Genomic DNA, 12,021 nt, shown 5'->3' on the forward strand with positions numbered 1-12,021 from the left:
ACCCTAAGTCATATGGCTACAGAGGGTATATATCAATTGATACGACTAAAATGTACCTCATCGAATAACTTGGAAAATCATAATATTTGCATCAGTGCGAGGCCACGTGCGAAAATGGACAATATCGGTCCACTCCATCAAGTAAAGGGTCAAAATTATATAATTATAACTCTTATAAAATGTGATGTAAGAGTCTGTTTGCCTTCAAATTACACACATCACAATATTTTTATTAACCAAAGGTGTGGTGTGAAGATGAAATATATCGGTCCACTCCTTCTGGTACCTCCCCCACAAAGGGTCAAAATTTTGAAAGTTACCACCCGATTCCATTCAGACTTGGCACATCTCAATATTTCCATCAACACAAGATCTGTTACCATTTGGTACATCCCCCACAAAAACGGTCAAAGTTTCAAATAACTAAAAAATCATAAAACCCGAAATAAGCATCCGCTTATCTTCATATTTCACACGTTCCATTATTTCTGTTAACACAAGATCTGCTGAGGAGATGGGATATATCGGCTCACTCCTTCTGGTACCTTCCCACAAAGGTCCAAAACTTTGAATATCCATGAAGCTCACTAAACGATAAATTAACATGCGATTTCATTCAGGCTTGACACATCCCAATATTACCATCAACACAAGGTCTGTTATAAAGATGGTAGAGATCGGACTATTTCTTCTAGTACCTCCACATAGTGTTCCAGATTTTGAAAAACGAAACGCTCAAAGAAAGCAAAATGAGCATCCAACTCTCTTCAAATTTCACACTTACAAAAATTTTTGTTAACACAAGATCTGTTGGGAAGATGCTATATATCTACGAACCCCTTCTGGTACCTCACCCACAAAGGGTCATAATTTTCAATACTTTTATCTGTCATAAAATGCGAAACAAGTTAGTGATTCTTTACAACTATCTATATCTGAATATATCTCTCAACTAGAACTCTGTGATGAATATGGAATTGATGATTTCGCTTCAAATCGGATATAACATCTCGATCTTCTTATAATTTTGTCCATGCCAATATTTTTATCTTTATTTGATGAAGTATGAACATGGAATAATTTGGTCGACTATAGCAATAGAGGGTCATCAATTTGAATAACCATAGGTGGAGTCAAAATATTGTTACGAATATAACTTTAGATTTAAGTTAATTTAGATGAATTCCGTTAATTTAAGAATTTGAATTGTAACGTAAATTTCTACTACGCAGTTTATTTGAATAACTTCACAACAACAACTACTGTATAGATTTTTCTACATCCTTCCATTTCCTCTTTCATTGTCTATTTTGTTGCTGACGTACAATTCTTGTTAAACGTCATCATTGATGATCGCTTAATTCCTCTTTCTTTGTTACCCCCTCGCCTGTATATGTGTTGTTGTTATTGTTCAATGTAAGTTTGTATGTGTTGTTGTTATTGTTCACTCAATGTAAGTTTGTATGTGTTGTTGTTATTGTTCACTCAATGTAAGTTTGTATGTGTTTGTTGCATTGGTAGATTGTTCGTACTCTAGGCGTTACCAGATCGTCTAGAAACTTCTGTAGCGACAGGCGAGGCTCATATAAATAGGAGAAATGGAAAGGCAGTTAGTCAGTTGTGAATGAGATCGCGAATTGAAACCGTCGAGTAAAGTAAAGTGCATATAAAATCATTGTAATAATCGTAATCCGAAAGAACCCGCGTTTTATTTGGTACGAGCTGTATTGGGAAATAAAACAACGTCTACACGGGATTAAGTAAAATCCAAGAACGTAACAATATATTGAAATAATCGAACATTGGCCGAGGGTATACATTTGTCAGCAAAATCGACTAATACTTTTTAGCTTGTTTTCTTATACAAAACTAAATTGGTTAGTTTATTTTTATTGAAATGCATAGCTGTGTATATTCATTTTCGGTTTTTAGATGTAATAAACACATGTATTTTGTTATAAACCAAAAATATGCTTTAATTTAATAATTTTTAATTTGCCGATTTTCACGAATACAAATGCTAATTATTCCGATTTTTTTCTAAAAAATTGACGATTTTTCTAGTAATTTTGTTGGCAGCCCGGTATTTTGATGATTTTAGCCACATTTTTCAATGGAATTGTCTGAAATTCTACACAAGGAGTTCTTTGTGAGTACTTTACCCCATGAAAGTGAATTGTCTATATAGATCCACGATACCGTATAGCCCCCATTAACTTCGTCATTCCGTTTGTAACATCCCTAATTATTCATCGTAGATCCCGTAAAGTATATATATTAACGATATCTCTCTGTCTGTCTGTTGAAATCACGATACAGCCCACATTATTTGACGTAGACCTTCAAAATTTGGCAGAACAGTTTGAATTGTGTCTAGGATGGTTGGTATTGAAAATGATATATCGGTCCACGTTTTCGTATAGCGGTACCTCCCGATATTCGGTACTTTTAAGATTTTTGCAACATTTTTCGACGAATTTGTCTAAAAATTTGTATTTGTAGGGTATAATGGGTTATAGCTCGTGTGGCGAAACATTGAAGGTATAGGTCCACGTTTAAGTACAGACCCCATATAAAGGTACCTTCCGATATTCGGTATTTTGATGATTTTTTCTAAATTTGTTCGCGGATTTGTCTAAAAATTGGTCTTACTTGGTTATGATGGGTTCTTGCCCCGGTGGCGAAACATTGTATGTATCCACGTTGTTGTATAGCACCATATAACGGTACCTCCCGATATGGTTTTTTCTGAGTGTGTAAAGTAATAAGTGACATAATAGAAATACTAGCAGGTGCGAAAGTCCACTTTAAAATTTAAGATTCGTTCCACTAGTTCATTTCATTTCTTGGACAAAATTTCCAAACAAAACTTCATACATCGTAGTATCATGAAGACAAGGTATGCTAAGATGGGAAATGTTGCAAGTCAAGAGGCCTACCCGTATGGATTATAATGTCAAACAAATGCATCAACTTATCAAATAAAACAAGTAAAAAAACATTAAGTTCGGCCAGGGCAAGCTTTTAATTCCCTCCAGCTTAGGGTAAAGGAAACCTTAGAAGAAATGTGGTAAAAACCAATAAAATGCCAATGATCGGGAGGTACCGTTATATGGGGCCTATACCAAAACGTGGACCTATAATTACAATGACTCGCCACACGAACTGGGGCACATTATGATCTACAACTACCAATTTTCAGAGAAGTTCTTGAAAAAAAGTTTCAAAAATCATCAAAATACCGAATATTGGGAGGTACCGTTATATGGGGACTATACCAGAACGTGGACCGATATATTTCATTTTCAATACCAACCATCCTAGACACAATACAAATTGCTCTGCTAAATTTTGGCGCTCTACGTCACGTAATGTGGACTGTATCGTGATTTTAACAGACAGACAGACAGACAGACGGACATCGTTAAATCGACTTAGAATTTTATTCTGATTATGATTATATATACTTTATGGGGTCTACGACGAATATTTACGGATGCTACAAACGGAATGACAAAGTTAATATACCCTCCTTTCCAAGGTGAAGGGTATAAAAATAACTTGTTGTATTGATTTGGAATACATAAACAAAAATCGCGAAAACTGAATGGAAGTTCAAGAATTTTCTTCAAAATCATGTTCTCAACCTCAAAAGATTTATTTGGTGACTAAAAGCGTAAATTTTATCCATACATTTGTTGTAATGAGCATTTTGGTTACAACTGAATTTGAATATCTATAAAAGAGGAAAATGTTTGTATGTTTGTTTGTTTGTAATTTATGGACTCGAAAACCGCTGAATAGATTTTCCTGAAAATTTCCATATATACTCCAACATCGCCTGAAAGTAACATAGGCTATATACATTTTTGAATTTCCACTTGGAACTGGAGATATAGCATCAGAATCGGAGGTACCTCCCAAAAATTTAGATTTTATATGCACATATCTATTGATTGGTTGAAGATACAGTCTCCAAATTTGGAATACGTAACGGAATTTGGAACAAAAATAAGTTTGCCAAATTATATTGTAATCGGTTCAGATTTGGATATAGGTCCCATATATATTTTCGACCGATTTCGTTCATTTGATGCCTCAAACACAATATGAACGTTTGACTCCAATGAAATTTGGAATGTGTGACGGGATTTAATCCGAAAATAAATTTGTCAACTTATATTGAAATCGGTTCAGATTTGGATATAGCTCCCATATATATTTTCGTCCGATTTCAAGCATTTGATGCACCAAACACGCTATGTATCCCCAATTTCAATGAAATTTGAAACGTGTGATAGATTTTATCTAAAAAATTGATTTCCCAAATTATATTGAAATCGGTTCAGATTTGGATATAGCTCCCATATACATTTTCGGCCGATTTCATGTAATTGGTGGACCAAACACGACATGTATTTCCAATTGTAATGAAATTTAAAATAAGTAACGGAATTGGGAGCCAAAATGAATTTGTCAAATTAAATTGAAATCGGTTCAGATTTGGATATAGCTCCCATATATATTTTCGACCGATTTCATGTATTTGATGCACCAAACACGCTATGTATCTCTAATTTCAATGAAATTTGGAATGTGTAGCGGAAATTAAAACAAATATACATTTGTCAAATTATATTAAAATCGGTTCAGATTTGGATATAGCTCTCATATATATTTTCGACCGATTTCATGTATTTTATGCACCATACACGACATGTATGTTCGATTCCAAAGAAATTTGGAATATGTAACGGGATTTTGATTAGAAAATTATATTCAAATACGCCGATTTCACATATTTGATGCACCCAAAGCGAGAGAGACAAAATCTGGCACCAGCAAAAATTGCCGAATTATATTGAAATCAGTTGAGGTTTGGATATAGCTAACATATATATTTCGGCCGATTTCATACATATTATGCACCAAACACGATATATATGACCGATTCCAATGAAATTCAGAATGTGTAGCGGAATTTGGTTATAATAATAAATGTGATAAATTAATTGGAAATTAGTTAAGATTTGGATATAGCTCCCATATATATATATTCTCGGCCGATTTCACATATTTGACGCACCAATTTCAATTAAATATGAAAGGTGTGGCGGAGTTTGGTGTAAAAGTAATATTTTTAAAATTATATTTAAATCGGATCAGATTGGGATATGATTTTAATAAGAACCATTGACCCACAACGCCTTAGGTTAACACTAAAAAACAACACAACAATTTATTTGAAATACGCTTATTACGGCGAAGTATGTTGCTATCTCGAATTCACTAATCTCTAAATTTAGACTCATCTATATGATATGTCTACGATATTTGGCTATATTCTTCATCGAAATCCGAATAAAAAAGCCAGAAGTTCGCTTTTTGTGTATTTTGGATATAGCCTGTGTGTTATTTTCAGCGTTTCAGAATGGAAATGTTGGTATTTTTTTCACACAAGGTAGTGGTCCATTCTACCCGCTGTCCTAAACCCTAACTACATGCAATATTTCGTGTCCTTTGGTTTCTATTTGCGACCTTATAACAGCTGCAAAATCAGGAACATTTTTAGTTGTGGGTCCATTTCAACCCCTAAATGATCATCTTTAAAAATAATACGCCTAGCTCTTCTGAGCCTAACCCTACCCTTGTGAACATTTTGGTGAAGATCGGACGATAATTGCAATCTGTATATAATAACCCCATATAAGTCAAATGGAAATCGCATGCGATAAAAAATTTGAAGAAATAAAAAAAATGTCAAAAAAATACTACAAAATCTATAATAACATCATTATTGGCATTTTTATGCGATTTTTTAGATTTTATTCTTTTGTGCATTCTGGATTATGAGGGCATTCTGAATTGACAAAATTTGTCAAAATCGGTCCAGCCGGTCCATCTCGAATTCACTAATTGCAATAGAAATGCCACTCTACTTAAAAAAATTGCAGTTTCCTGCACGCTTGGTATTTGCTATGAAATAAATAAATCCAAATGACAAACCCTTCGTGTATGCATGTCATGTTACTGCTTTTGTTAAATTAGTGCAATATTTTTTTTTTTAATTTTTAAATTTGTGTTTCTTTATCCAACATATATTCGTATATAAAATTTTGAATGCATATAAAATCAAAAGGGGTAGCGAAGCGCACCGGGTTCAGCTAGTATCATATAATTGAAAAGAATACACACGCATGCACAACAATGCATTTTACGTACTTTTCAGGTGCAGCAGTTCGACAACACTTTTTATCTTTTTCCTTTCCTCGAAAAGCATAAACGAAAATTAAATACATTTTGCATCAAAAAGTCTTCAGTCTTTAGTTTTGAAGTTTGTTTGCTCCCAAAATTAGGCACTCACATTAACCCGTTTATACGGCAGGATTCGTAATTAATTTTATCAACATTCCTATTTGTTGATTTTAATGGGAATGCGTACGAAAACATATGAAATTAGCATTAATATGAATAGACGAGATTATTGTTTCCCCCCAAAGATTTATTTTATCATTAATTTAAAAATTTTCATTCATGTCTTTAACATTATTGTGTAAATGTTGACATTTTAAATATATTTTCGTGTTTTCCTGTTTTTTTTTTTTAATTTTGCTGGAATGATACTCGTCATTTTTTTCGATACATACGCCATTTAATATTATATTTTTCATTCATGGTAAAATTAAGAAGGTAAAGGTCATACTTTTTATTCAACAAATGCTCTCATTTACTAGGGATGGCACACATTTAATCGTAGTTCTGAAAGTGATTTGAATGGAATGAAGAATTAAAATGCTTGATTGCTTAGCAAATGTTTTGTGGGGAATTGAGTAGAAATTTAATAATTAATGGTCGAACAACGAGTGGAGATCGAATCATGTGTCATTTGAAGTTAGCATGTTATGTCTGCAGGACTTTTTTGTATTAAAATTGGGCCATGTAGGTCCACGGTACCTCCCGATATTCGGTATTTTGATGATTTTAGCGACATTATTTACCGGAATTGTTTCAAAATTGGTATTTTCAGTTCATAATGAATACTACAGCCTATGACAGAAAATTGTCTGTTCAGGCCTCCATATAACGGTACCCCCCGATATTCGGTATTTTAATGATTTTAGCGACATTATTTACCGGAACTATTTCAAATTTGATATTTGAAGTTCGTAATGAATCCTACAGCCTATGACAGAAAATGTTCTATGCAGGTCCACGTCTTCGTATAGCCCCAATATAACGGCACCTCCCCACATTCGGTATTTTGATGATTTAAGCGACATTATTTACCGGATTTATTTCAAATTTTGTATTTGAAGTTCGTAATGGATACTACAGCCTATGGCAGAAAATTGTCTGTGCAGGTCTACGTTTTATAACCCACATAGTACTTCCCTATATACGGTAATTTGATGATTTTAGTTACATTATAAACAGTTTTTTTCAAGTTTCGCATTTGAATATTGTAATAGCTTATGACAAAAGTTGCCTATGCAGGTCCACTTCGTCGTTAAGATTTTAACGGATTTTATTTTTTTGAAAATTGCCAAATTTGTACCAAATGGTGGAGGGTATTCAAAGTTCTGCCCGGCCGAACTTACAGCTTTTTTACTTGTTTTGACACTGTTTCCATTGTATGATGGACGTAATAAATAAATAAAAAGGCATGAATTTAAATTAATATTAGTTTTTACTTTATTTGTAATGAGTTAATATACAGGGGAACGTTTGCAATGAGTTTTGTACTGTTTCGTTTCCTATGTTGCGTCATCCAGCAGAGTAAATTTCAGTTTTGTTTCCACTCACCCAATGCAAACGTTTGGTAAAGTTTATTTTCGTACGCTGGTCTTTTCATAATTAAAATTGACCCTTATTATACTTGAATTCTAGAAAACTAGCAGTGACCTCAATATCAAATTCCAGGATTCAAGCTCTATCCATTCATTTTTGACGGCAAATTAATTACCATTTAGTATTTTTCGAACAATCATAGTACGCATTCCCAATACCCCCCCCCCCCCCCTCTCCCCCTTCTCTAGAAATCTATATGCCAGCAGTGCCCTCCATATCCAATTTTAGAATTCCAACTCTATACCCAGACCCAATCCCACCTAATTCTCTCCACCCTAGACACCAACAGTGATCTCGATATCAACATTCAGAATTCCATCTCTATCTCAACACCACAGACACCTACAGTGACATCTGTACTAAATTTCAGCTCTAATCCTTCGCCCAATACCAAATTTAGTAGTACTTTTCGAACAAATATAGTACGCATTTTCAAAAACCACCTCCATATCTTAATATCAGTCCTCAATATCAAATTTGCAGTCCTCAATATCAAATTTGAGGACTCCAGCCCTATCCCTTTACCCAATACAACATTTAGCAGTAATGTAGTACACATTTCCGAAATCACGTCCAGGCTACACATGAACAGCGACCCTAATACAAAATTTCATATTTCAAGCACTATCTATTCACGCGTTTCCAAATTGTTCCAAATATAGTACTATTTTGTGCAATTGTAGCACACAATTCAAAAACCACCTCTTTATCACAAACCTACCACCAATACAGAATTCCTGAATTTCAGCTTCATCCATTCCTCCTAAACCAAACTGTTCCAAATTTACTGCCATTTAGTACAGTTGGAACCCATTTGCAAAAACACCCAAAGAACCAACTTCATATATCGAATTTATGAAGCTCTAACCTTTTACAAATGCTCTAACCGTTTACAAATGGTACCATTTTAGAAGTCTAGTATCATTTTAGAACTTTTCGTAACCTTAAAGTTCGAATTTCCAAAAAGCGTTTTGTACATCTATCCTGCATTCCATCAGTAACTCTTATTCCAAATTTTAGAATTCGACCTCATTTTCCATTTGTTCAATACAAAGTATTCAATATTTAGTACATTTTACCCCTTTTTAGTACGAATTTATAAAAAACCAGTCTTATGACACGCCTGCGCACCAAAACTGTCCCTTGAGCAAAATTTCAAGATTCTATCTTCCGTTCCGTTCCGTTCCATCAGTCAGTCAGTTAATTCACTACTCTTTTATATGTATACATATATAGATATGGATTTTTGTCCTAAAAAATTCCGTTGTAGAATATGTCAGTCAGTCTGTTGTTTACATTCTCAATGTTGTATTGAAAATAAGAAATAAATAATCGCATCCTTATTTATTTATAATATGTATTTTTACACTTTGTTTTTTGTTATTCATCGCATTGAAAGAGTCGAATGGCCTCTATTGTAGCGAGTGTTTGGAGATAACGCTCTCGTTGTTAATTCCCTCAAATCATTCATTTCTCTGGCATTACGACAATAAAAAATCAATCTTCTGAAGAGGAGTTGACATAGTTTTCATCAAATAATATTGAAAAATTGCAACTTCTCTTATAAATATTACGCCAAAAGAAAAAAAACAACGACAACATTGAAATAAGTTGAGTCACATATAAAAAGGGGTTACCAGTTTCTGAAGAGTGAGATTCCAGTTTTGTATTTAAATATGACAGTATGCATCTGGTTTCAATAACAGTGTCGCATAACCAAACCAATTATAAAATGAAAAAAAAAAACCGTGCTAAATTTGTTACTTGAAATTCAATTTGTTCAAAATCTATTTGTTACCAAATTTAGACGATAAGCGTTATATTTGTAATATTTCCAATTTTTCGTATACCATTTAAAATAGAAAGTATAAACCATTTTTTTTTTTTTGGTATGAAAACAGACCATTTATTTGATTTAATAGCCTTAGTCGAATCCTTCAACCAAAACAATTTTCATACCTCATTTGATATTTTTAACAAGTAAAAAAGCTGTAAGTTCGGCCGGGCCGAACTTTTAATACCCTCCACCATTTGGTACAAATTTGACAATTTCCAAAAAAAAAAAAAATAAATAAATAAAATCCGTTAAAAATTCTGTTAAAATCTTTAAAATACCGAATGCCTATACGACGACGTGGACCTGCATAGGCAACTTTTGTCATAAGTTATTACAATATTTTAATGCGAAACTTGAAGAAAAATCTGTTTATAAAGTAGCTAAAATCATCAAAACACCGAATATAGGGGGTACCGTTATATGGGGGCTATACGAAGACGTGGACCTACACAGATTTTTTTCTGTCTTAGGCTGTAGTATCCATTACGAACTTCAAATGCCAAATTTGAAACAATTCCGGTGAATAATGTCGCTAAAATCATCAAAATACCGAATATCGGGAGGTACCGTTATATGAGGGCTATATGATAACCTAGATCTACATGGCCCATTTACGAACTTAACCTGCCTACTGGCAAAATATACATGTGTGCAAAATTTTAGCCTTCTATCTCAATTTGTTCGAAAGATAGCGTGATTACAACAGACAGACAGACGGACATGGCTAAATCGTCTTAGAATTTTACGCTGATCAAGAATATATATACTTTGTTGGGTCTGACATGAGTATTTCGAGGAGTTACAAACGGAATGACAAAATTAATATACCCTCTATAGTATGGTGGAGGGTATAAAAATAAATGGGTAGACACGTCCTTTAAAAACTGTTTATTGTGGGTTCTGGTATTGGAATGCTAGATCCTAATAACAAAAATCCAATAAAAATTAAAAAAAAAAACATTACAAAATTTGCAATTCAATGTTGAAATATATAAAATGAACAATAAACATTTTCACCTTGTGTCTTCTATTCACAAAGGAAGGTGGATGTAGCATCATACTCTTTCTTTCTGAGACGACATAACCTGATCATATCTACATACCCGATATTTTTAAAAACCTTTTCTCCAAAATATCAGCCAGCATCCGAGTGATGCAGTATTGAAACATTATATATTAGGAGTGTTCGTTTACTCGATAATTTGTATATAAATATATACTGGGAGCTGTTCGTTTACCCAAAAGAGCGAAAGAGCTGTAATTAAGACATAAGGAGCCAATCGTGAAATTTATAGCATTTTCTGATAGGAGAATTACTTTTACGCCACCTTATATATATGGGAGATATGGCTTTATCTGATTTTCACCAAATTTGATGTACTTGCTTCTAGACTGAAATCGGATTTGCCAAAATTCAGATCATTTAGACCGATATTAACCATTTGGTGCACAATTTACCCGAAGTCGGTTGAAGATATATATATGAGAGCTATATCTAAATTTGCACCAATTCTCACCAATTTCAATAGGGCTCGTTCTTGTGCCAAACAAATATTGCTTGGAAAATTTCATCTCAATCGAATAATGAATGCGACCTGCATTTGTTCACAAAAATACATGGACAGACGGACTGACGGACTGACATGCGTAAATCGACTCAGAAAGTGATTCTATGAAGATCCTCTATTTTGTTTTTTTAGGTGTCAAATCCAGCTCAATTGGAATACAGGAATAATAGGTATTTGTTGCAGGCGGTATATGTATGTATGGAAACGGTTTATGTTGGATATTATAAATTTTTTTAATACCCTACACCATAAGGTGGTCAGGGTATTATGTCTTTGTGCAATTGTTTGTAACAGGCAAAAGGAAACGAGATAGGCCCATAGTTTCTTTTGATGATCTGCATAGATTCACATTCTGGGTCGATTTATGCATGTCCGTCCGTCTGTCTATGTATTTTTGTAAACAAAGTACAGGTCGCATTTTTTACCCGATCGAGATGAAATTTTGCACAAATCATTTGTTGGACCGATGAACGAACCCTATAGATAATCTATAATTGGAGATAATCGGTCAAAATTTAGATATAGCTCCCATATATACATTCGTCCGATGTGTCTTTTATTGTGCACCAAACGTGTAATATTTTGGAATTTTGCACATACAAATTTGATCGAAATTGGTTCAGATATAGCTATAGCTCCCGTATATATTGTTCATCCGATTTGTTATATTTGTCCTCCACAGCCGTAATATGCACTCCGTAACAACCATATTGAGGGAAATATATCAAATTCAGTTTGGAAATGCCTTTGCCAAATTGTATCGAGAAC

The sequence above is a fragment of the Musca domestica genome, unplaced genomic scaffold (assembly GCF_030504385.1).
Source record: "Musca domestica strain aabys unplaced genomic scaffold, Musca_domestica.polishedcontigs.V.1.1 31, whole genome shotgun sequence".
Classification (NCBI taxonomy): domain Eukaryota; kingdom Metazoa; phylum Arthropoda; class Insecta; order Diptera; family Muscidae; genus Musca; species Musca domestica.